General features: G+C 45.9%; 1 long non-coding RNA gene across 1 annotated transcript in view; it reads left to right on the top strand.

Moving 5' to 3' along the window:
* LOC130708450 (uncharacterized) overlaps nucleotides 1-26,408 on the top strand; it is a 238,018-nt gene that overhangs the window by 199,881 nt on the left and 11,729 nt on the right. Inside the window, exon 4 of the long non-coding RNA XR_009008671.1 lies at nucleotides 6,495-6,564. This is a non-coding gene — a long non-coding RNA (uncharacterized LOC130708450). The remainder of the gene's footprint in view (nucleotides 1-6,494; nucleotides 6,565-26,408) is intronic.

Genomic DNA, 26,408 nt, shown 5'->3' with positions numbered 1-26,408 from the left:
AAGGCGGGAAAAGGCCTTCTTGGCAGAGGAACTTTATATGCAAAGGCACTGATGGTAATGAACAAGGCGGGGTGTTTGGGGAACAGAGAAAATTTCTGACACTGAGCACAGACCTGTGATGGAGGTTGGAGAAAAGGGTAGGATCTGGGGGAGCTGAGGCTGGAGAAGCACATTTGTAAGGGACCTTATATCCCATCCTCAGGGTAAGCAGATTTGTTAGGTTTTGCCCATTTGATTTTTGAAGTATTCCTCTCTCCACCCCTGAAGTCATCTTGGAATAGGGGTGAAAAGCCAGCTAACAGGAATCCCTTCTTGTTCTTGCATGGCCACAGGTCAGTGGATAGTTCCTCAGCTCCTTCTCTGTGGCTGGCAGTCTGCTCATCTTGGGGTTAATCAGTGGTGAATAAGAAAGACAGCTCCTGACATCAGGGAGTAAGGAGGGTTCTGAGAAATAAGGATTTTTTTTTTTTTTTTAAAGAAGAAGAAGGTATACAAGGTGCTAAGAAAAAGGTATAACCAGGTGTAACATGGTCAGTTAAGATTTTTTCCCCTAAGGACACTGGAAAGTTTTTGAAGGGCTTTAAACATGGTGGTGATGTTATCAAACTTGAGTTTTTAAAAGATGGCTCCGCTCCTGTGGCCTGGAGGGAGCTCGTATAGAAGAGGCTGTTGTTGTATCTGCGGAAGAAATAGTGGACGTTTAGGCCAAACAGTGGAAGTGACCATGGAAATGAGAGAGTGGCCCCAATGAGAGAAAAAGGAAGGAAGAATTCATTGGGCTTGGTGATTGGGTATAAGCGCGAGGGAAATGGAGGCCACGTGGATGATGAGCAGAGATTTTGCTACTGCATGGATGGTGATGTCGTCTACTGAGATGGGGAATAGGAGAGGATACAGGGTTCGGGGTGAGGATACAGTGGACATCAGAAATTCAGTATCAGGGATGTTGAGTTGGAGATACCTATGGGATAATCCAAGCAAGGGTGGGGGCTATCTTGAGGTATTTGTCTAGCTGGTTCTGAAGTTCCTGAGAGACATGGGGGCTGGAGCTAGAAATCAGGGAGTCATTAATAAATGGATGGTAATTTACACACTGTAGTGGCTGAGATCACTGAGAGATCTGTTTGCCCCTGTGCTGCCCCCCAGCTGGTGGGGTCGCACCTAGCCTCAGGATTAAATCCCGTGTAATATGCTGCCTTTCGAAAACAAATACACACACACAAACAAACAGGCAAATGCTTCAATTCCTGATGACTCAAGTGGCATGTGTCTGGCCCTGATTGTGCAGACAGTTTTGCAGGAAGTTGCCAACACAATGAACCATCTGAAGCCTCTAATGAAGCAATTATAGTATGTGGAATGAACAATCCACCAACTGTAAACTCAGTAGTGAGAAGTTTATAGGGATGGAGGGTAAATAACAGGCTCCCTGCGGTTACGTCAAAGTAACCTGATCTCTCGTTGGAGATGAAATGTACATAATATGGGAACCTCTCCGGCCCCTCCCACAACACAACACGCAGAAAGAAAAAAGTTCCTGTAAAATACTACCCCCACCCTCCAATCAGTGCTGCTCTATCTCCACATTTCGGGAAGTTATGGTTAAAAAAGACCTCTTGGGGCTTCCCTGGTGGCGCAGTGGTTGAGAATCTGCCTGCCAATGCAGGGGACACGGGTTCGAGCCCTGGTCTGGGAAGATCCCACATGCCGCGGAGCAACTGGGCCCGTGAGCCACCACTACTGAGCCTGCGCGTCTGGAGCCTGTGCTCCGCAACAAGAAAGGCCGCGACAGTGAGAGGCCCACGCACCGCGATGAAGAGTGGCCCCTGCTCGCCGCAACTAGAGAAAGCCCTCGCACAGAAACGAAGACCCAACACAGCCAAAATAAATAAATAGCGTTCCCTTTAAAAAAAAAAAAAAAGGTGGTAATTCCCTCCATTTAAAAAAAAAAAAAAAAAAAAAAAAAAGACCTCTTTACCCTGGTGGGATCTCTACAGGTAATACATTTCAATGCTCTGCCCTTCCCGTTGGATTCTTGAATCTAAAACACTTGTGCTAAGAGAGATGTCCAATCTCTGGCAACCATTGTAGTATTATTATTTCCATTGCTCTATGGCGGCTCTGAATATGTATTACCTCTAATTCTCACAAGCCTGCAGAATAGATATTATTAAGATATTAATTTATAATGAGGAAGGAGACAGGAAGTTTAAATCATCTGTCCTAGGTTGCAGAGCTCAGCTGTGGAAGAGCTGGATCAACCAGCTGGTCTGTCTGAGACCAGAGGGCTTCCTCTTCCCCACAAACTGCCATCTTCCAGTCTGTGTCTGAACACCTTGGGTCACCTCCTCGCTGTTCAGCCCATTCTCTTGATCGCTGGTGTTAGAAGGTTATTATTGAACTCTCCACCACCGTCCTAGGTTTACCTCTTAAAACACTCAAGTGAGTGACTTAGGATGGATGGAGAGAGTCGTCATGCCCTTTCTCCCCTCAGGAGTAAACACCTCCAGCATCTTCTCCCGTGTCCCACATGGCTTGGAGGGGCGGCCACTACTGGCCGCCTTCCTGACAGCCATTCCCGCTCTTCCCCCGACTTCCTTGCCAGAAGCTCACCTCCCACGGCAGAAGCTGAGAGGGCCAGAAACTCACTCCCCCAAGAAAGAAACACTGAGGGTGGATTTTGGAGCTAGGGAATAAGGGAATTGCAGAGGCAGAGGGGTAAGTGTGGCAGAAAGGAAACACCTGGATTCCTATCCTGACCTCCATTAGCTGCAGGCAAATTATTTAAACTACATGAGGCCTCAGTTTCTTCAGCTCTAAAATGAGGATGACCATACCTATCACAGGGTGGTTTTGAAAACAGAATTGGGCCAAGCATATAGGCACTCAGCATAGAGCCGGACACAGAGAAGTTACACAGTAAGTGGATGTCATTACTTTATTACTATTACTGAAGATGGGGCCGCTGTTCCTCACTGAGTTTTACTTTATGCAGTGTAAGACATGGGGTTTACACATGAATTAGGCAAAGGGGCATTAGCATCTTAATGTTCGTGAATGTATTATATAATGCTGCCCCCCCCAAAAAAAGCCAAGGATATAGGGTTAAATTTTTTTTAAGCACATTTCCATAGGGTGAGTGTGATGAGTAACGTGTATGAAGTTTTTGAAAAATCTGCTTTAATGAAGCATCAAAATTGGGATTCTTCAGATACGAATAGTTGGGTACTCTTTAAAGCAGGGGTTCTTGTGCACGTTTAGAATCATCTGGACGGTGTGATGAAAATGCAATTGTATCAAATATCTCAACATTCCCAAGACAGGCCTTGTTCTTTCATGGTGTTGCATGTAACATTCTCTCTAGAGCACCCAGCCCTCCTTTAGGTGAGAAACCTCAGCTCAAATGTAGCTTTAACACAACAGCTTCTGTGATTCCTGTATTATTGGAACTCATTGAATTGTAAATGCCTGAAACCAAGAGCAAACTAGCTTAGACAAAAAGATTTATTGGCCAAAGTAGCTGAAAGTTCCAGGGATCTTTTAGCTTATATGCCATCAGGGATCGTATATGAATGTATGTATATATCCCTCTCTTTCTCTCCCTCTCTCTCTAGAATTCTTTGTATATCTATTATATCGTTTACTACATTATATTGTATTTTGTTTATGTGTCTGACACCCTCCCCACCTCCTATCCAAAACAGTGAATTTCCTGAGTTCAGAAAAAAATGTCATCTCTTCCTTGGTGTCCCCAGGACCCAACCCAGGGCTTGGCCCCTTCATGGGAACTCAGTAATTATGGAGTTAATAACCAAATGAAAGAGGATGTCTAAGAGAAGACAGGGCCAGAGTGAAGAAGTAAACTTCATTTCTTCTGCCTTTGGAGGATCAAACATCAAATAGTATGGAGTGTATTGACCTAGAACCTCCCAGGATAGGCCAAAAATTGTTGAATTCTAATTCTTCCCAGAATTCCCTTTAACAAATGTAACCAAACACCTGGGAACCGGAGACCTGCCACCGCATCATCCATTTGATTTCAAGATAGAAACTCTAGGGGCTTCCCTGGTGGCGCAGTGGTTGAGAATCTGCCTGCCAATGCAGGGGACACGGGTTCGAGCCCTGGTCTGGGAAGATCCCACATGCCGCGGAGCGGCTGGGCCCGTGAGCCACAATTACTGAGCCTGCGCGTCTGGAGCCTGTGCTCCGCAACAGGAGAGGCCGCGATGGTGAGAGGCCTGCGCACCGCGATGAAGAGTGGCCCCCACTTGCCGCAACTAGAGAAAGCCCTCGCACAGAAACGAAGACCCAACACAGCCATAAATAAATAAAAAAACAAACAAACAAACAAACAAAAAAAAAACTTAAAAAAAAAAAAAAAGATAGAAACTCTAGACAGATTCCCTCGCCTGCAATTATCCAGGCGGAGCACAGACAAGTTAATATCAACACTCATCTTGATGCCTACACTATCCCCAGAACCCAGAGAAAGGTATTCTTCCTTCTAATCCTCTGTGGCAGGACAGATGGCATTAACAACCCAATCTAGCACCTGGGAAATGTTTTTCACGCTACCAATTAAGACACAGTTCCTCCACTATGTCCATCACTTGCACCTGTAGGAGCTTCGCCAGGAGCATATTCCATCCGATTGCTCCCTTTGTCCATTGGGGCCTTTTGCTGCAGATTCAAAAAGTGTTGCAAAGGGAGAAAGTGAGAGTTGCATCTGAGCTAGAAACTTCCTGGTACACTCACGGAGGCCCCAGCAAATTCTTTTATTTTTTTATCCAACTGACAATTACTATGAACCTACTATGTACCAGTAGACATCAGAGGAAAATAAAAGGTCTACTTAGACTCTACCCTTGAGGAACTCATAGTCCAATGGGGTAGATTAGTAAATCTAATTAAAATTCATTGTGAAAACGCTTTAAGTAGATATGCTTTGAGATACTGATGAGCACAGAGAAGGAAAAGGCTCACTAGTTTTGAGGAAGGGCCAAATTATAGCCTCTGTCATAGAGAGGCCATGGGTGTCAGTCCATATTTATATACATGCAGTAACTGACATTTTTATAGTACCGTGTGGTTTTCAAAGCATTTTTGCATATTTATTTCATTTTATTCCCCTTCTTCCTTTATGTAGAAATTAGTCTTCCCTGTTTTCAGCTTAAGAAATTATGGCCTGGAGAGGCTAAGAGATTTGTTCAAAATGACCAAAAAAAAAAAAAAGAGCAGAACTCAAAACTAGGTTTTCTGATTTAAGAGTTTATTTGGAACATATTCTGAGTTGCACAGGGTTCTCAACTGTGAGCAAAAGTTCGAAAACAACAAAAACACAACAAAAAGCCCCCCAAACCCCTCCGGCACCATACTGTAGGCAGGAATAGCATTACCCAAGCAGGCCCAGCACTGGCCTGGTGAAGGCACCAGTGTAGCCTTCCTTGGGCATTAAATACCACAGCTCGCATACCTGAAACCGCCCGCATGCCTGTGAGGTCTCTTGGACTGCTGCTCCGGATGCTTCTAGAAACTCAGTGTTGTTGTCCTGCCTGTTGACAGGTGGATTCTTGATGATGCCTGCTTCTTGGGTCCTTAACTTCTGGTGGAGTCTGAAGTTAGTGCACCAAAGGGCAGAGTCTCCATCAGGTCCTCTAAATGCAAGGTGGGCCCGGGAGGCAAGTGCCTGGCATTTTTCGTCTCTTCTGTGGGAGTTGGACTCAATTTTACAAGTTTGGCAATTCCCGAGTATGAGAAGGAGGTTTAGAAGCCAACACTTAGCAACACTTTATATTCCCTTCACCAGTACCTCTCAGTAGTGCTGGTTTCCTTCTTTAATAATTATAAAATAATAATAAATTCTGTCTGGCTCAGTTTCTAACTCCCCGAAGCCCTTTTGAACCCCGCATGAACAAGCAAAACCGCTCCTAGCCACCTCCTTCACCGGGCGGCTTGACCACGGCCTCACCATCACAACAGCTCACTTAATTATTGATCAAACCCATTCATTTAGGTGTGTGGTTAAACACTCTTCCCTGGACCACTGGCCAAGCCAGCTCTCAAGTTTAATCACTGAGAGCCAGTGACTTTCACTTCTGACCACTGATTGGGAAAGGAGGGAAAAGGTCCTTACTAATCTGTGAAATGCAGAATGTCTTCCTCTGCTGACAGGAAGCAGAGCTGGCTTCTCTGCGAAAAGGGGCCAGGCGTCAGGGCTGTAGCTCTTTTAGATCAGTGATGATCCTCAAAGTGTAGGCTCCTGGGCAAAAGCAGCAGCACCTGGAAACTTGTTTGATGGGGAAATTCTTGGGCCCCAGCCTGGAACTACTGATTGAGAAATTCTGGAGGGGGGGTGTGGCCATCTGTATTTTAACAAGCCTTCCAGGTGATGGTGAAGCATGCTAAGCCTTGAGCAGCATGGCCGTAGATCCAGGAGCTGCTTCTGACATGGGCAGCAAGCTTCATGGACTCAACCGTCTTTCATTTTTCCTTAGTGGACCTGAATGGGACCTGAAGGAGCTTCATTTAAAGCAGTGAGTAAGCCTCTCCCAGATCATCTTCCAGGTAAGTCTGCTCTTAAAAAAAAATCAGCTTCAAAGAAACCTGGGATGGCTGGGCGCTTACTTCAGCCACGTAATTAAAGACTAAACCTCACACGATTTCATATCCATTGTCTCATTCTGCCACATGACAGCCCTGGAAGGGAAGTTATGTTCAAGGCGAGGAAATAGGCTCAGGAAAGTTGGTTTAATTGCCCAAGGTCACATATCTAGGGGGGCTGAGCTGGTGACCTCTAAACTATGCCAGGGCTATGGGAATGACTGGGGACAGTCCGGGAGAATTCTCCCACCACCAGTGTGTAATAGTCATATCACAAGTACCTCAACTAATCATCTCCCTCTGCTAAGGAAATGGGTATCTTTGATTTGGTGAAATGCTCAAGAATCGTTCTTTCTTGAGCCTATCTTTATAAATACAGTTTCATACAAATCTCCCATTATCTCTATGGCTTTGTAACAAGAATGATCCAACAGATGAGTGTGCAAGCTAGGCAGTCCATCCTAGGAGAGAAAGGCACACGTATGAAAGGGGATCAAGCAGCTACCAAACCCAGCTTTGTCAGGTTTAGATGCAAATAGAACCATTAACCTTCACGAGTTCTTGTGAAACGAGAGGCTATTTTGCAGATACTCCTAAGCCTTCTCTTTACTTTTATCCCAAAGTTTCTGATCCCATCTCCTTTTTGCTCCTTTCCTAACCTAGCCCGGATGCCATGGACATTCAACCCCCTCATTTCCATCCCCAACCCCAGACATACACACCCCTCTCCTACCTGGGATAAATTCACTGTTCTTTTTCCTGTGTTCCTGCTCCGGAACCACTGATTGCCCTGAACTATTGATGACTCCCAAATTAAAGTGCTTCGCCACGCTCTAGGTTAGCTTCATTTCACATCTATGCCGTCACCTGCAGCAGAACTCGCAATCCTCCCTGCCAAGGCTTCCACTGTCCTTCCTCCTCCTTCCTTGCTCTGTTCTAAAGCTTTGTGCCTCTCCTCTGGCCTCCGCTCTCTCCAGATCCCACTCATCATCAACAGACGATCTTGTATCCTAGGTCACAGAAAATACACAGCCACTAAGCAGGAACTTCTTCCACTCTCTTCCCCTCTGCTTCCTCACTGATCTGTATCTTTACCCATTGTTATGGACTGAATGTGTGTCTCCCCAAAAGTCATATGTTGAAACCCTAACCCACAGTGTCACTGTATTTGGAGATATGGCCTATAAGGGGTTGATTAAGGTTAAATGAGATCATAAGGGCAGGACTCTGCTCCGATAGGATTAGTGTCCTTATAAGAAGCGACATTACAGAACTTGTTCTCTCTCTGCACGCACACATTGAGGAAAGGCCATGTGAGGACATAGTGAGAAGTCAGCTGTCTGCAAGCCAGGAAGAAAGCTCTCACCAGCCTTTTACTAGTGCCTTCTTTCTCTTAAGTCAGAACTGCATGGCAGGGTAAGAGCTCAGGGTCAGGGATGGGTTGGAAAGTTGTTGGGTGATCCAGGAATTAGCACAGAGGGGGTAAGGTGAATTGAATATTTGATAACCACCACAGAACTTAGCGGCTTAAAACAGAAAATGTTACATCGTTTCTCATACATCTTCAAAATGGGCTGGGCTCAGCTGGACAGTTCTTCTACAGGTCTGACTGGAGGTCATTCATGTGGCACTTTTTAGTTGGCAGGGCAGTCGGGGGGGGCTCAGCTGGGATGCTGGGATGCTGGGTTGACTGGGCCTCCTCCCTTTCCATATGTCAGGACCTCTCTCTCCACGTGGCTTTTCCATACGTTCTCTCCAGCAGTGTTGGCAGCCTTCTATCATGGGGGTCAGAGCTCCTAAGAGCACAAAGGTGGAAGCTGATAGGTCTTCTCAAGCCTTATGCCCAAAACTGGCACAACGTCACTTCCTCTGCAGCCTGTTGGTTGTGTGTGTCACAGGACCAGCCCAGATTCTAGGGGAGGGACTGAACAGAGTGTGCTCACTGAGGGCCACCACTGTAACAGAATAAACACGTTTCATTCGTCAACCTACACCATAGGTAAGGACTTTCCAAAAGGACTGTCCACATCTGCTTCTGGGACTCTTTATCTTGATATTGCTTTAACATTTCTAAGTCCATTTCCTAAAGGAATATCTACTGAAATATAAGAGAGCCCTACTCTTTTATGTGCTACTCCGTCTATTTCAGATGACTTTGCATCTCTTTTTGAGGAGAAAAGTTATTTCCAGGTTCTTGGTAGAACATCTTTTAGCCTTACATAGTGACAATTATGATTTTAGAGAGCTCTCACCTCACCTCCCTATGGCTTCACCTCCCATGTCTGGGTTTCAGAACCAGCACAGACTTGAGCTTCACCTGTTTTTAGTGGCGTTTAGAGGCTATGGTATAAGCTAGCATAAGATTTTGAGTTAGCCCAAGTATTTTCCATATTCCACACACAACCACCTCCACATTTCTAATATACCATGGGAACTTTCTATCATTTCAGGCAGCAGCTCAGGCTGGCAAAGCTCATTGCCTCAAGGAAGGGAGGCTATAGCCAAACAAAAGAGAACAAAGGCATCAATTCTCAATCTTGAGTTTCAAAGAGCCTTTTCAAAGTCCTGGCAAAGAAAACAGGTTGATAGAAAAGGTTTCTGAGTTTCAAAAGCTTGGCTTTTCTTATGCCAAAAGCCATATGCTATGATGTTTACAATAGATTGGGGAAGATTATGTGATGATAAATAAAAAATATAAAAAATGTAAAGAAATATATAAAATAAAAATATGTTAAAACATTTTAAAAGTTAATGAATGGTCTAGTTGTATAGAGTCTATAGAGATTCCAGGGGCTGTACTGAGACCCAGGGGTCCTAGGAGAAGCAACAGAGTAGCAGTGAGTATTTCTGAGAGGGACCCCTAAATGTGGCTCAGTTTAGCAATCATTCCAGGATGCGTCCTCTGCAAGCAAACTCTGAGATGAAGTCCGGAGTGCAAAATGCTGATTAGGAATTAACATCAAAGAAAGAAAGGGAAAGAAAGCAACACTGGGCCGAGGGAGAAGTTGAACTGGGATGCAAGCCTGACAAAGCCTTGGAGCAAATATTACTCACCCAGGTACTCTGGGATTGGGTGGAATGGCTGGACCTTTATACCTCCACGTTACTCAGTCATCAATACAAGATGCCCTGGGAAGGGCATGACCTTGAGAGAGGTGGCTGTCTGCATCTCGGAGGAGCTGACAGCTGGAGACCATCTGCTGACTGCACTCACTCGCTGCAGCTGGGCTGCAAGTCCTTCTGTGACAAGGGATCTGGGCAGCAGTGTATCTCCACGTTTACCACGCTAATCCTCTCCTCCCTAAGCTTAATCCCAGGCCAGGAGCTGATAGAATGCTTGGATAGGCTTGGAAAGCCTGCAGTAAGGGCCTGGTGAGAACTCCCCAAGAGAGGCAGCATGGGGGACTGACGTGGAGGTGGAATGACAGCAGGACAGCCCAAGCATGGTCCCCCGCTGCCATGGAGAAGTGCCTGAAAGTTCCCTGCATCCCCAACAGGGCTCAGCAATGGTTAATGGACAGTCAGACCTGGGCTGCTTGGACCAACTGACACCTAAAGTTTATGGTGGGCAGGAGACATCTCGACTGAAAAAGGTGGGATTAACCAAAGACCACAAAACAAAAAGTTCTTCTTAGTAGATTCCAGCAAGGACAGATGACAGCTGTAAACCAGATTCCCCCTCCCCTTTTTCAGTCTGGGGCTAGGATACTATAAAGCCCCTCCCTATCCTGCTATCTCTATCAACTTATCTAAGTTTCAGGTCATGAGCTGAAGGAAGGGATAGAGAAAATCCAAATTGACTGAGTTTAAACTTGTGGTGACAGAGAAAACCCCTAAGTGATTGATTTTATTCAGAATTAAATAGATTTGAATTTTCTGCCACTAGACAACATGGGGGTTCCAGATAGATACTAAGTTCAATTATGAGTAAAAAAATTTAATTATATTTTTGATTCATTTATGCCAAAGATTGAAAATTCATACTGGTATATAGATATGAAATGATCAAAGAAGTAATCATTGCTTCCATCAGTAGCAGAGATAGAAATGTAAACCGGTGATGAAAAGATCTAGGCTTGCTCTTGGCCAAGTGTGTGATACAACTGGGGATGCTATCTCAGAATGCTGACACTCAGATACTGTTGGTGTGGGGAATATTAGGAGATGATTTCTATAAATCAACTTGAATACATATACATACATAATCAAGACCTTAAATTATTTATGTTTTGCAATTCTGCTTTCAGGTATCAGGCTTAAGAAAATAACCAGATATTCTGACTGCTGTACAAAGAATAGAGAAATTCTATTCCAGGCAACAAATGTTGGCCTCTGGCATTTGGGGGATGGCAGTAGAGATGGAGGATGTATAGGAAATTGGGATGTTTTTTGGAGGTAGAGTTAAGACTTGATGATGGATAAAATGTATGTGAAGTTTAGAGCATGATGTCTTCTAGGTTTTGGCTTGAGCAACTGGGTGGATAACAGTGGCATTTACTAATATGGGGAAGATCCAAGGAGGAAATTTGCAAGGAGAGGGTAGAAAACAAGAGATTTATTGTGGCCACATTGAGTTTCTGATGCTTTTAAATACCCACAGGGCTCCATCTCTTGACATCTAGTCTGGAGCTTGGTGGAGAGGAGGAGGCTGGAGATATAATTTGAGAATCATGTGCATAAAGATAACATTTAAAGCCCTGGGAGTGGATGAGAGCATTTACTGAGTTACTGAATGTAAATAGAGGAAATCAAAGTCATGATAGGATCAAGTGTGTGATAAGATTATTATAGATTTTTATTTTCTTCTTTATTGTTCTCTATATTTTCCAAGGTGTTTGCAATGAAAATATATTACTTTTAACATCAGAAAACAAGTAAAGTCCTAATAAATCTGCTGCTGCCAACTCAGAAACATCCATACCACATCCCTGCTCCTTTTCTCAGAAAACGCATTTCTCCTAGGTAGGGCATTAAACACATTAATGTGCGTATTTAATTTCGAATCTTAGAGACAGTGTTTGCATGAAAATCAACATCCCCATCTCTTCTGAGTGCAAATGAGCCACTCATACCCTGGCGCTCCCACCTAACCTGCATCACGCTGCTGATTGAAACTGTGCCTAATTACGTGTCGCTCCTTGAGTTCTGGAGTGTGTAATAGCACTGTTTATTTGCCAAGGTTGACAGTGATGACTAAGTTATTTTCCTCTTCATGTGTTTTTTTTTTTTTCCTTTTTTAAGTGGAGTCACCCCGCCTATCATGCCACTAATACCACGAATTGACGGGGTTGTCTCTGGTCAGTGAGTGCTGGGACAGAAGCCCAGACATCTCAGGATGTTTTGTCAGAAGCCTGGGGAGAGGCAGGTTCTTTTGGGGTTTTTTTTGGCCATTCTGCTTGGCATGCGGGATCTTAGTTCCCCGACCAGGGATCGAACCCGTGCCCCCTGCAGTGGAACTGCGGAGTCCTAACTACTGGACTGCCAGGGAATTCCCAGGAGAGGGAGTTTCTGTAACTCATCTGGGATGGCTTTCAGGCAGTGGTAAAAGGGCTTCTTGCCTTGAATCTTTATTCATTCAACTAACATTCACTGTGACCCTTCAGTGCTCCTGGCCCTACTCTGAGCACAGACAGAGATAAATATGACCCTGGGTAGGCTCTCAAGGAATGCAAAGTCTAGTGATTCCATCTGAGTTCAGTTTTTGAAGGGTTGTGATGAGGGAAGTGTGGGACAATATGGAAGCATCTAATCTGAGGAGTATGGTTCAGGGTTCAGGCTACCTGGAAAGGATAATAATAGCTCACATTTATCCAACTACCAGGCACAGTTCTTCTTGCTTTATATGGATGAACTCATTTATTCCTTCCAAGGACCTATGAGGTAGGTCCTATTATTGTGCTCATTTTATGGAATGAAAAGCTTAGGCAGAGTGGTTAAATCTGAGCTGAGTATTTAAGGGCAAAGACGGGTTAGCTAGGCTGGGGTAGAGGGAAATGTTCCAAGCAATTGGAGCCGCATGGGGAATCCACAGAGTGTGAGGAATAATTTGGGGGTGGGGAGCTGCAGGATATTCTTTTTTTTTTTTTTTTTCCGCGGCTGAGATGACAGCTAACCTGACAACCCTGCTTCTTTCTCTTTTTTTTTTTTTTAAATTATTTTTATTTTTGGCTGTGTTGGGTCTTCGTTTCTGTGCGAGGGCTTTCTCTAGTTGCAGCGAGCGGAGGCCACTCTTCATCGCGTTGCACGGGCCTCTCACTGTTGCGGCCTCTCCTGTTGGGAGCACAGGCTCCAGACGCGCAGGCTCAGTAGTCGTGGCTCACGGGCCTAGTTGCTCCGCGGCATGTGGGATCTTCCTGGACCAGGGCTCGAACCCGTGTCCCCTGCATTGGCAGGCAGACTCTCAACCACTGCGCCACCAGGGAAGCCCCTGCAGGATATTCTTTATGACTGGAGGCTGTGGGGCCTGGGAGGATGGAGCTAGAGGGTCTTGAGAGGCTTGAAGAAAGGGAGTGACAGAATTAGATCTGCCTCCATTCTGGCTGCCTTGCGTAGCCTGGTTGGACTGGAGGAAACCAGATAAGAAGTGCTCCTAGTGGTCTTGATAAGTGATGAAAGCTAAGCTCTAGCACCTGGAGCGAGTATGGCCAGAGGGAGATGGACTCAGGGGGTGCTATGCAGCAGACAACTGGACCCAAGGAGCTAGTGTGAGGGAGGACTCAGTGCCCAGATTTCTCCTTGGGTGACTGGTTAAGTGGTAGTGTTTCCCTGAGACTGGGAGCCCCAGGGGAGGAGCAGGCCCAGTGTAGACAGACGGTGCATGAGGTTTGTTTTTTCCGGTGCCTTGAGCCTGGGTCTCTGGGGAACGGGAGGAAAACAATGCCCAAGCAAACCAACAGAAAGACAATGAGCATAGGATGGAGACCTGAAATCGAGAACAAGCAAACCAACAAACTCCTCTTCATCTGCTTACCTACAATCTGACTTTCCAGCATTTTCCTGTAAACTTAAGGGGTGGGAGATGTTGAAAATGTTCTTACAAGCAAGGGATGGTAAATAGAAATTAATTGGATAGCACTTGTTATTCATGTTTTAATATGTGTTAAATGTCACTGCCATTTTGTCTTTTTTTAAACTCTGTTTTAGGAAAAATTAAAAATATATATTCATGAGACCTTTTTTTTAATTTTATTTTTATTTATTTGTTTGTTTATTTATTTATTGTTGGCTGTGTTGGGTCTTCGTTGCTGCGTGCGGGCTTTCTCTAGTTGCGACAAGTGGGGGCTACTCTTTGTTGTGGTGCACGGACTTCTCATTGTGGTGGCTTCTCTTGTTGCGGAGCACGGGCTCTAGGTGCGCGGGCTTCCGTAGTTGTGGCACACGGGCTCAGCAGTTGGGGCTCGCGGGCTCTAGAGTGCAGGCTCAGTAGTTGTGACGCACGGGCTTAGTTGCCCCGCGGTATGTGGGATCTTCCCGGACCAGGGCTCGAACCCATGTCCCCTGCATTGGCAGGTGGATTCTTAACCACTGCGCCACCAGGGAAGTCCCCTTGAGACCTTTCATAGGCTTATTGCTGATGTTGCCCCCCACTTTCTCCCAATTCTCTGTAAGGTCTTAATTTCTTCAAACCCAAATTCTACTTTGGGGACTCCCCTGGCAGTCCAGTGGTTAAGACTTCACACTCCCAATGCAGGGGGCACAGGTTCAATCCCTGGTTGGAAAACTAAGATCCAACATGCCACGTGGCATGGCCAAAAATAAACAAACAGACAAATTCTCCCACTCTGGCAGTTTTCAGAAGCCCATTCTTTGAGGTAGGGGAGACAGTACTTTATTTATAAAGACCCTATTTCACAGAAAAGGAAAAAAAGACTTAGGGAGGGTATGTGGTTTCCCAGTGGTCCGCTTCTGAGTCAGTAGTAGAGGTGGTGTTCTAAGACAGACCCATCAGATCCTAAAGACCCTTATTACCATCTGCCCCTACCTTCTCCCCGAGAAGTGGATTGGATAGATTATAGGACACAGGTTTGGGAAGAAAGACTATAATTCTTTAATTGTCTCCAAAGAGAGACTTCTGGTTCTTGAAAACTAATGAGTACTGAAAAGGTTGGGTTATAAGGAAAACGAGTAGCAGGTCTGCTAAATACCTTGCTAGAGTTAAGGAAACGGTCTAAGATGGGGAGATGTGGATCCTGCCTGCTAAACTCTTGAAATGTTTTCATGTGGCTGGACAAGTTTACCAGTATCCTCTCTGAGCAAGAGGATGGCTGAGGAGTAGAAGCATCAGACTGGTGGGACTTCCCTGGTGGTCCAGTGGGTAAGACTCTGCACTCCCACTGCAGGGGGCCTGGGTTCGATCACTGGTCGGGGATGCCACAACTGAGAAGCCTGCATGCTGCAACTGTGAAGTCCGCATGCCGCAACGAAGATCCTGCGTGCCGCAACTAAGACCCTGCACGGCCAAAATAAATAAATAAATAAATAATAAAGCTTTAAAAAAAAAAAAAAAAGAGAAGCATCAGACTGGTAAGGACCCAGTTGTGCCTCGATCAACAAAAGTTTCCCGAAACCGAGGACATTCCAACGCGGAGAGAACCACCACAAGAGCCTCAGCCACTCCGACTTTGTTCTGCATTGGAACAACTCCAAGGAGCATCAGGCCATGCTCTTGTTTTTATTATATCATCCACCAAATAATTATTCAGCACCTATGGAAAGAGTACTGCTGGTTGCATAGCCAATATCTAGCTCCCCTTTCCTCCTTCCTCATTGAACCCAGATTTTTTCCCCACCCCATTCCTATTCCAGATGGAAACCACGATTAGTCTAAGACAATCAGATGATGGTGATTACCTGGCAAAGGTCCAGGGCTATATGTGTGGGCCAAACTACGTTGGCCCAATGAGATTACAAGAAACCTTTATAGACTATGCTTGGGAAGAAATTTCCCTTTTACATGCAAACAATAAAGTATGTAACATTGAAAGCCATGCTGTGACCACAAGGGGAACCAGCTTTCGGGTGGAGCTGATACCGATGGTGGTCAGAGAAAAGAATCAGAACTGAACCCTAGATGACGTCACTGAGCTGCTGATCCTACTGTACCTGTTTCCCACCGTGTATCTGGACTTCCGATTTTTTGTGAAATTATACATTTCCTCATGGTTGTAAACCCGTTGGAGTTAGCACTGGGATTTTCTATTACTTGCAGCCCAAAGCATCCTGACTGAATCAACCTCCTTTTTTCCAGACACAATGCTGAGCACTGGGGACACAGCCACTCAGTGAGGGAGAGAGGCTCACACGTGAGCAGAGCGTTTCTATTCTGAGTCCTCAGCGTGATGACCTCAGTAAGCCCTGAGACTTTGGAGGCACCTGAGACCAGACGGCATTAGGGTCTGACCCCTGGTTGTAGCAGTGTAACCATGATGCCTCTTCATAAATCTTTTTGATGTCTATCTCGATTTGGCCCGAATTATTAACACAGGTACAGCAGGTTTGTCTGTGACCTCACAAACGCCACCCTGCTTGGCCAGCAAGTAATCCAAGGCCAATCTATTGTCCATAACCACACTGGCCAGTGAGTTTAAAGAAGTCAGAAAGTCTATTCAGGGCATTTCCAGTGGTCAGGGCTAGGCTCTCTAAAGTGTTGGTTAGATTTTCTTGGGTTATTTAATGGTAGGCAAAGCCTCCCCATGGAGCTGCCAATATTAATCCAGTGGCCGTCCTGGGATAATATTGAATATTATTATGTATTGTGCTGTGAATGGGACCAAATGTCCTAATGTATAGGCTCTCTCATGCCACACATTATCGATATAAGGATAAGATTTATATAGGGGCCATATTACCCTGGGGTGCACTTGTCTTTGGGCCCTCGTTCTGGGGAGTGCCACATATCCAGACATATCCTGAAGGTGCAATAAGAGATCTGGGAACAGAAGAATTTAACAAGGAAACAACTGTCCGGACCCATGGAAGGGACAAGTTATAAACACAATGCAGGGACGGGGGCCCATTAGAATATGCAAAATAGTTAAGTCGGGAGTATTCCATGCCCTCAGCTTAGATGAGATGGTGAATTAAGAGGGTTTTACCCACCGCTTCCATAGGGCCAGACAATTTTTAGCCCAGTTTTTGGTGCATTCCATCTCTATCCTGTAGGCACCCTCAACCTGGATTTCTATAAGCACACAGAGTGGAGGCGTTCATGGGAATGCAGTTTGGGTCCAGGTTCCAAAGCGCTATGGTGATGTTACCATTGGGCGGCCAGGGATTATTCCAAAAAGGCTTACCATAGCCAAGAGAACCATTAGAGGTTGGAAGCATGACTGGTTTTCTGGATGACAAAAGTAGTCATTATTAATGGAAAAGTTTTAAGTCATATTTTTAAAAAGAGTTAAACTTAGGCAAGGTAGTGGGCCTAACAGGGCTATTGTCCATTGCGCTCGTATGGGGAGGGAGGAGGGGATGCCATGTGTTTGAATTGGTCAAGCTCTTGTTGTATGTACCTGTTTGTACCTGTAATGATTGTTGTAAGCCAGGGTTTTTGTGGCAGACCCAACAATTAAGTAGTTTTTCTCCCCAGGTGGCTATTGTAGATATGTTTACTAAAGCATGATTTTCCCATTCCCCCGAGCCAAGACCATCATCAGAAGTCCTACTAGTAGTATCATGGCTTTTGATATCATATTACTGTATTTTTTCTCTTAGACCCATCAGGGGCAAAGAAGATGTTTACCAGGGGAAGGGGGTTCTGAAAAGTGGCAGAATAAGAGCATGATAGTCAGAAACACAAGGATGAGTAGGCCAACCCATCACAGCCACATGAAGCCACTTATCTGTTGTCTTGAACAGGTATCTGAAGTCTTCCACTGGCTCGCAGGAGTAGCTCTCCTCTGGTTCCTGTTGGGACTTATAAGATACAGGTTTTAATCTAGGCAGATGTACCCAACTAGTAATTCTCAGTAGCTTGACAGCAGTTGGGTACTTAGTAACACTTGGTATGGTCCCTTCCATTTTGGTTGTAGCTGGTCCTCAGGGGACCCTTCCTTCCAAGTTTTTAGTAGGACAAAGTCCCCTGACTGGATGGACTCCTCGACATTTTCTTTTGTTGGGGGGGTGGGCAGCACTTTGTTTCCATATTCTTGTAGGGCCCTTTGAACTTGGTTCAAGCTAACAAGGTGGGAGACCACTTTGTGGGTTTCCTCATCAAACAGAGATCTGAAGTCAAGAGCAGCCTCCTATAGGTCATTTCAAATGGGCTAAGTTTAAAATTCCCTTTGGGGCCATCCTGGTCCTTAGAAGGGTTACAGGGAGGAGGGAGACCCCGGTTTCTGAAGTCTCTTGGCACAGCTTAGCAAGCGTTCTTTTTAGAACATGATTTGCTTTTTCTACTTTGAGGACTGGGGCCTCTAGGAAGAGTGGAAGCAGTAGTTAATTACCCAGAGCTGGGGAAGCCTGGTGGGTCAGCTTGGTGGTGAAGGAAGGTCCGTTATCACTCTGTAAGCTTTTTGGTAACTCAAATCTCAGAATTATCTCTTTAAGCAGAAATTTGGACGCTTCTATTGCCTTTTTAGTCCTAGTAGGTAGGAAAAGCTTCTATCCACCCTATAAAGGTGTCTATGAATACCAATGGATATTTTCATCTGCTACATGGGGGTGTTTGGGTCAAGTCCAGGAATATCCAGGAATATTCCCCTGGATAGGTTCCCCGGTGTTGTATGGGCCAAGTTAGGGGTGGAGGTATGGAGTGGCTTCCTGGAGCATTGCAGGCACAAAGCTTGCAAGCCCTGGTGATATTTTTAACAATTTGGGACAGTCCCTTACCCAGGAACGCCTGAGTAACCAGTTTGAATAAGGAGAGTCCTGCCCTAAGTGGAAGGATTCGTGGAAGTGCTTAATTACTTTCCATTGCTTGGCCCCGGGAATGAGAAGCTTGTTATCTTTTGTCAGCCGCCCTGAGAGGTCTCTTTCTGGTCCCCCACGTTTAGCCCACTCGAGTTCTTCAGGTGTATAAGATGGCACCATTGGGAAGGGTGGGCTGTCCGGTCTCAGAGCCACAGCTACAGCTTGTAGGACAAGCTGTTGTTGAGTTGCCATCTTAGCGGCCTTTTTGGCCAGGGCATTTCCCCTTGTAAGGGAGGTGTTGCCCTTTTGGTGACCCCTGCAACCTCCTTTGGAAGCTGGACTGCTTCTAAGAGTTCTAGAATTTCTGCCTGGTGTTTTATAGGGGAACTTTTGGCTGTTAATAGTCCTCTTTCTTTCCATATGGTAGCATGGGCATGTGGCACTAGGAATCCATACTTGGAATCAGTATAAATATTGATTCTTAATCCCTTTTCCAGCTGAACTGCTCTGGTCAAGGCAATCAACTCGGCATTTTGGGTGGAAGTGTGAGAGGGCAGAGCTCCAGACTTAGTAGTGGTCTGCAGGCTGACTATGACATAGCCAGCCTTTCTTACCCCTTCATGTATGAAACTGCTTCCCTCGGTAAATCATTCTACATAGGGATTCATCAGGGGCTCATCCTTGAGGTCAGGTCTACTGGAGTAAACTTGTTCAATAGTCTCCACGCAGGAGTGAACAAGGGACCCTTGGGGTGGGGGGTTTGGCATTAGAGTAGCTGAGTTCAGGTCTTGGCAAACCTTAAGAGTTACACCTGGGGCATTAAGTAGGAGGGCTTGGTATTTAAGCAGTCATCCACCCATCAGCCATTTGGTGTCCCTTTGCTTCCAGGACTCCTTGTGCCTGGTGAGGAGTTAGGACTTCCAGTGATTGTCCCAGGGTGAACTTATTGGACTCTTCCATCAGTGGAGCAGTGGTGGCCTCTGCCCTAAGACTTCCTGGCCATCCAGTGGCCACCTGATCAAGTTGTTTTGAGGAATAAGCTGTTAGTTTAGTGAGGTCCCTGAGTTTTTGGGTGAGGACACCCAGGGCTACCCCTTGTCTCTCAGCTATATAGAAGGTAAAGGATTTTTCTAAGTTAGGGAGACCTAATGCAGGGGTGGTCCCTAATTTTTGTTTCAGAGCTAGAAATGCCTGTTGGCAATCTTCATCCCAGTTAAGGGATTCATGGTCGCCTCCTTTTAGGGTCTCATAGAAAGGCTTTGCTATGAGCCTGAATCCAGGTATCCAGGGGGGTTGGTTGGAGGGTTACAGTGGCTTCCTTCGGTCCTGTACTAGAGTCCTCGTCCCAGGCGTGAGCATGTATCCCAGGTACTTAACCTGTTGGGTGGAAATTTGGTCCTTGTGAGGAGAGAGTTGATATCATTCCCCTAGGAAGTTGAGGACCTGAATGGTGTTTTTATCTGAGTTTTCCCTAGTGGGAATGGAAATTAGGAGGTTGTCCACACACTGTAGGAGAGATCCATTAACCAACTGTCATTCTCTTAAATCCTTTGTGAATGCATTCCCAAACAGGATGGGGCTAGCCCTAAAGCCTTGGGGCAGCACGGTCCAGGTTAGGTGGGAAGTGCTCTGGGTGTCTGGATCTGTCCACTCAAAGGCAAAGAGATAACTGGGAGTCTGGGTGCAGGGGAATACAAAAGAAGGCATCCTTTAGGTCTCACACTGTGAACCAGTTTGTGTTTTCTGGAACTTGGGTCAGTATGGTGTATGGATCAGGGATTCTTGGGTGAACTGGGACCACTGCCTCATTAACTGCCCTCAGGTCTTGAACAAACCTGTATTCTGTATACTTTGTTTTTCTATGGGGAGAATGGGGATATTACACGGAAATTGGCAGGGTCGTAACAGCCCATATTTTAAGAACTTGGTTATTAAAGGCTGGATACCCCGTTGGGCCTCGGGCCTCAATGGATACTGTTTTTTTCCACGGGTAATCAGCATTGGGTTTTAATGAAATCTGAACTGGGGGCCCATTGGTACCTCTGCCAGGAACATCAGTATCCTAGACAGCAGAGTTCACTTGGGAAACAATATGGGGAGGCAGGGAGACTTCCTCTGATGTGTTACTGAGGCAGGCTCCCATGGCCAAGAGCAGTTGTTTCTCCTGGTGCGTGCCTTCTCTGAGGCGGTCTCCAAATTGAACTATTGTCTGGAATTTGGTGAGAAAATCCCTTCCCAACAAGGGGATGGGGCACTCAGGCATGAACAGGAACTGGTGTGCAAAGGTAAAACTTCCTAGTAAGCAGCTGAGGGAGGTGGTGAATCATTTGGCTTTGGGCCGTCGTCTATCCATCCCTGTTACTACGGGATTGGGAGGACGAGAGTCCAGGGAAATGAGAAAGCATAGGTGGCTCTGTATCTAGTAAAAAAAAAAAAAAAAAAAAAGAAGTAGCTTTCCTACCTGCCACGTCAAGGGTTACCCGAGGCTCCTCAGGGGAAATGACCAGGTGTCCAGGTGTCCTTTGGGAGACAGAGAGGGTCCCGGGCCCCATCAGTCCTCTTGGCCATCATCGGCTTGGGAGCCCCAAGTCCCCTTCAGGACTGGGGGCAGTCCCGCTTCCAGTGGCCCTCTTATATCGAGCAGGGTCCCGGTGGACTTTTCCATACAGGGGGCATTCGTTCTTCCAGTGGCCCTCCTGGCTGCATTTAAAATAGGTCCCTTTTCGGTGGGGCAGTGTCTCTATTCCAGATTTTCTAGATCCTGCCCCTGCCATGGGCTTTTGCAAGGCAGGGGATGGGGGGTGGCGAAGTCGGGGAGGGCAACCCTGAGGTGCAGGAGCTACGGCTGCAGTGAGTAACTGTGCCTTTCATTGTTGTCCCCAAATCCTTTTTGCCTCCTCAACCCTATCTCTATTGTTAAATACTCCAAAGGCCAAGTCCATGAGCTGATTCATGGGATGTTGGGGTCCCATAGCAGCCTTCTGTAATTTTCTCCTAATGTCTGGGGCAGATTGAGTGATATAGTGGATATTTATGAGGACTTGCCTTTCGGGGGCATCAGGGTTAAAATTGGTATACTTTCTAAAGACTTCCACCAGGCAGTCCTGGAAGAGCGCTGGATTCTCACCTTTTCCCTGTGTTACTTCTCTGACTTTGTCATAATTAACAGGCTTAACAACACGCCTTTTCATCCCTTCTGCGAGGCAGGTTATCATGTGGTTCTTGTGTTCGACCCCGCTACCTCCCTCCCTCTACCTCTTATGTTCGAGCCCTCTACCTCCCTTCGGGTCCTGGTCAGGGATTGCATCCCCTCCTGTAAGGTAGATTATATGTCGTTGATTTGGGGCTGCCATTTCATTGGCATGTGCCCGGGCTGCCCCAAGGATCCGGCTTTTCTCTTCAAACGTGCAGCAGTAGAAGGAGGACCTATGGGTCCCCCCGAGTAAGTTCATAGGACCTTGTCAGCTTGGTGAAGTCCTTCCACAAAGGGGTCCAACTGGAGTCCTCGGAAGCACATCCAGATTGCTCTTTGCAAGTAGCTAGGTCAGCCATTGGAAAAGGGACATGGACTCTGTTGTTCCTCTGTCACCAGCTGGCACTTCCCTTAAGGGACAGAGTTTGGTATTGGGAGGCTTGCAGGTAGCCCTGCTTCGTGTAGTACTGGCAGAACTCACCTCTGGTGACGGAGGATACAGGACAGGACTGGAGGGATAAGTGGTGGTATTTCCAGCAGCCCAGATGGGGTGCTAGGGGTAGACGGTCTGGAAGACTGTCTCCCCTCAGAATTGGGGAGGGTAGGAGTTCGAGGTTGTGGACCTCAAGAGGTCCACGTAAGGGTATCATCTAAAATCAGATGGCCAGATCTCTTGGTCCCCTAGTTTGTATTGGGGCCATGCAGTATTGCAAAAGAAAATTAATTTCTCTTTTCTTAAGCCATCTTGTCTAAATTTACTCCAATTAGCTATGCATCCTAACGGGGAGTCCTTTGGGGTGCTTGTGGGGCTCCTGTAGGAGAAGAAGGTACTTTTAAGGGATGTGAGCCAGGTATACCTGGCAGGAGTTTTTTATTTTGTTTTTAAAAATTTTATTGAAGTATAGTTGATTTACAATGTGTTAATTTCTGCTGTACAGCAAAGTGACTCAGTCATATATATATTCTTTTTCATATTCTCTTCCATTATGGTTTATCACAGGATATTGAATATAGTTCCCTGTGCTAGACAGTAGGACCTTGTTGTCTGTCCATTCTATTCATAATAGTTTGCCTCTGCGCACCCCAAACTCCCAGTCCTTCCCTCCCCCACCCCACCCCCCTTGGCAACCACAAGTCTGTTCTCTATGTGAGTCTCTTTCTGTTTCATAGATATGTTCATTTATGTCACATTTTAGATTCCATATATAAGTGATATGGTATTTGTCGTTCTCTTCCTGACTTACTTTGCTTAGTATGATAATCTCTAGGTCCATCCATGTTGCTGCAAATGGCATTATTTCATTCTTCTTAATGGCTGAGTAATATAGTCCATTATATATATATATATATATATATATATATATATATATATATATATATATATATATATATATATATATATATATATATATATATATATATATACCACATCTTCTTTATCCATTCTGTTGATGGACATTTAGGTTGTTTCCATGTCTTGGCTATTGTAAATAGTGCTGCAGTGAACATAGGGGTGCATGTATCTTTTCGAATTTTAGTTCTTTCTGGGTATATGCCCAGGAGTGGGATTGCTGGATCATATGGTAACTCTATTTTTAGTTTTTTAAGAAACCTCCATACTGTTTTCCATAGTGGCTACACCAATTTACATTCCCACCAACAGTGCAAGAGGGTTCCCTTTTCTTGACACCCTCTCCGGCATTTGTTATTTTTAGACTTTTTTTTTTTTTTTTGGCTGCGTTGGGTCTTTGTTGCTGTGCGCGGGCTTTCTCTAGTTGCGGCAAGCGGGGGCTACTCTTCGTTGCGGTGCGCGGGGTTCTTATTGCGGTGGCTTCTCTCATTGCGGAGCACAGGCTCTAGGCGCACAGGCTTCAGTAGTTGTGGCTCGCGGGCTCTACAGCGCAAGCTCAGGAGTTGTGGCTCACGGGCTTAGTTGCTCCACGGCATGTGGTATCTTCCCGGACCAGGTCTCGAACCCGTGTCCCCTGCGTTGGTAGGAGGATTCTTAACCACTGCGCCACCAGGGAAGCCCTAGATTTTTTAATGATTGCCATTCTGACCAGTGTGAGGTGATACCTCTTTGTAGTTTTGATTTGCATTTCTCTAATGATTAGCGATGATGAGCATCTTTTCATGTGCCTATTGGACATCTATATGTCATCTTTGGAGAAATGTCTGTTTAGGTCTTCTGCCCATTTTTTGATCGGGTTGTTAGCTTTTTTTGTTATTGAGTTGTATGAGCTGTTTGTATATTTTGGAAATTCAGCCCTTGTCGGTTGCATCATTTGCAAATATTTTCTCCCAGTCCGTAGGTTGTCTTTTCTTTTTGTTTATGGTTTCCTTCGCTGTGTAAAAGCTGATAAGTTTGATTAGGTCCCATTTGTTTATTTTTGCTTTTATTTCTATTTTGCTTTTATTTTTATTTCCTGGATCTTGGAACAGGGTCATGAACATTTGGATATATGGAACTTACCCCCATTTACCTTCCCTTTTACAAAATAGGTCCAGCTGCAAGATGGTATTGTAATTCAGTGACCCATTTTCTGGCCAGATCTCTTGGTCCCCTAGTTTGTATTGGGGCCATGCGGTATTGCGAAAGAAAATTAATTTCTCTTTTCTTAAGCCATCTTGTCTGAATTTACTCCAATTAGCTATGCATCCTAACGGGGAGTCCTTCGGAGTGCTTGTAGTCACCCCATTTTTTGTTAGGATGTTGTGACGAGACAGGGATCTGTCATGATCAGTCAGGGGTCTGGCCAAATGGTAGTTGTCTGTCCTGGTGCTCTCCCAGTGTCCCTGATATCCCGAAAACATAAGAAGGGAGTGCACAGTTAGGGACTTAAGTGGATGGACCCCCTCAAGGGGGTGTTGCACAATTAAGTTCTGATGGCAGTGAAAGAGATGGTATAATTGGCCCAATCCGTGATGGCCTCTAACTCCAGGGCCGGGAATTCGGCAGAGGAGGTGTTTAATTAAGCAGGGAAAACTGGGCTTGTGGCGTCCGGCCTTAAGAAAGGGTGTGTGTTTGGCAAAGGCAGCAGTGAGATCCCTGTGAGCGACGGAAGTCTGCCTGTTCGGTGAGCCCGAGGAGGCCCCTGGGTTAGTTACAGAGAGGAGTAAGAGCCAGCAGGAGGACAGGCGACCGGAGTCCCAGACCCTAAACCCTGCAGAGAGGGAGCGAGGAGACCTGGCCCTGAATGGGCTTCCGCATCCAGCAGAAGAGGAAAAGAAGCTGATAGAGCTGAAGGATAGGGCTGGAGCGCCACAGGCGATGTGATGATACTAATACAAGGAAAAATTCCCTTCAGGATGTGACCCTAGGGGGAGGGGGGTGGGGGAGGGATGGAGTGGGAGTTTGGGGTTAGCGGATGTAAACTATTATATGTGGGATGGATAAACAACAAGATCCTACCGTACAGCACAGGGAACTATAGTCAATATCCTGTGATAAACCGTAATGGAAAAGAATGTCTATATGTGTGTAACCGAGTCACTTTGCTGCACAGCACAGATTGACACAACTTTGTAAATCAACTGTACTTCAATAAAAAACAGATTAAAGGATGTGACCCTTATGATGATTAGCATAACAGTGTTGGATCAAACATCCAATTGGGCGAAAATCAGCTGGGGACTCAGGGTAATAGTAGGTCTTGACCTGAGGGGAGGCTAAAGAGGGGTACCTCTGCACGCTGTGAAACAGAGGCGACACCCGGCCTGCTGGCACAGTCAGCAAGGGGGCCCAAGGACCAGTGGACAGCCGAAGAAGTTGCAGGAGCTTGAGAGAAGGAGGAGGAGATTCCACTCTTAACCAGCTGTGCTATATTTATCCGCGATTTTCTGTGACAAAATTCTGTGAATTTTCATTTCGCAGAATGAAAATTCAGTCATGTTAATCAAATTTCAAGTTCTATGGCCAAGCTCCTGCCTCGAGATGCCTCAAACAATTTGGCACCTGGGTTAGCATCAGAAAGCCCATCTGGGTAGCGTCTTTTCCCTGACCTGAATCTGAAAAGGCAGTGGGCTGCCATAGACCTGGACCCACGCGATTTAGATAGGGTTTCCCTCCTTTCCTCTCTTTGCCCTTTGACGACCCCCTCCTCTTCTGGCCTCCATGACCGTTCCTTAAGCAACGTCTCCCCTTCCAAAATGCCCAGTAGCCTTCAGGCTGATGCCCTGTGCGGGACAGAGGACACAGAGGCAGGGCTTCCCGGCTGGACGGGCCCCTGGGAGCCAGGGGCCTGGAGAGTCTCGGATGGGCCCGGACCTGCAGCCGCAGTTTTCCAAACAGCCCCCTGGAGTAGGTTCTTTCAGCTTCAGGGAAAGGTCAGCATTTCAATCTCATGTTTTCACACATCTTAAATGGATTTCAGAGGCCCTGGCGCTGCCCCTGCTCCCCTCTTTAAACAATGTGGTGAAGCCGCTGTAGCTTTGCTAGAGGCTGCATTCCTCCCACATTGTGATGTGGGTTTTGGAAGTCATGCATGCAGTTAGCTAAACCAAACTAAGCTGCTTCATTAATGGGAGCAAACTCAAGAGAGAAATGGTGAATAGAAATAAGGCAAGTTTGCTTTCCACCCCTAATTCAAAAAGCCAGATAATTAAGTAGGCGGAGAAAGGAAGTGTCCCTTCTGATTCCAAGAGCTGACTCTCTCTGTTTCTCCATTTCCTTTCTTTACTAGGTAGTGGCGGCGGCGGTGGTGGTGGTTTGTCTGTGTGTCTTGGGGGCAGAGGGGTGGGTATTGTAAGGGAAGTTCTAGTAAAAGAT

This window comes from Balaenoptera acutorostrata, chromosome 6 (genome assembly GCF_949987535.1).
Source record: "Balaenoptera acutorostrata chromosome 6, mBalAcu1.1, whole genome shotgun sequence".
Lineage (NCBI taxonomy): Eukaryota > Metazoa > Chordata > Mammalia > Artiodactyla > Balaenopteridae > Balaenoptera > Balaenoptera acutorostrata.
This window is presented reverse-complemented; position numbering and strand designations above follow the sequence as displayed.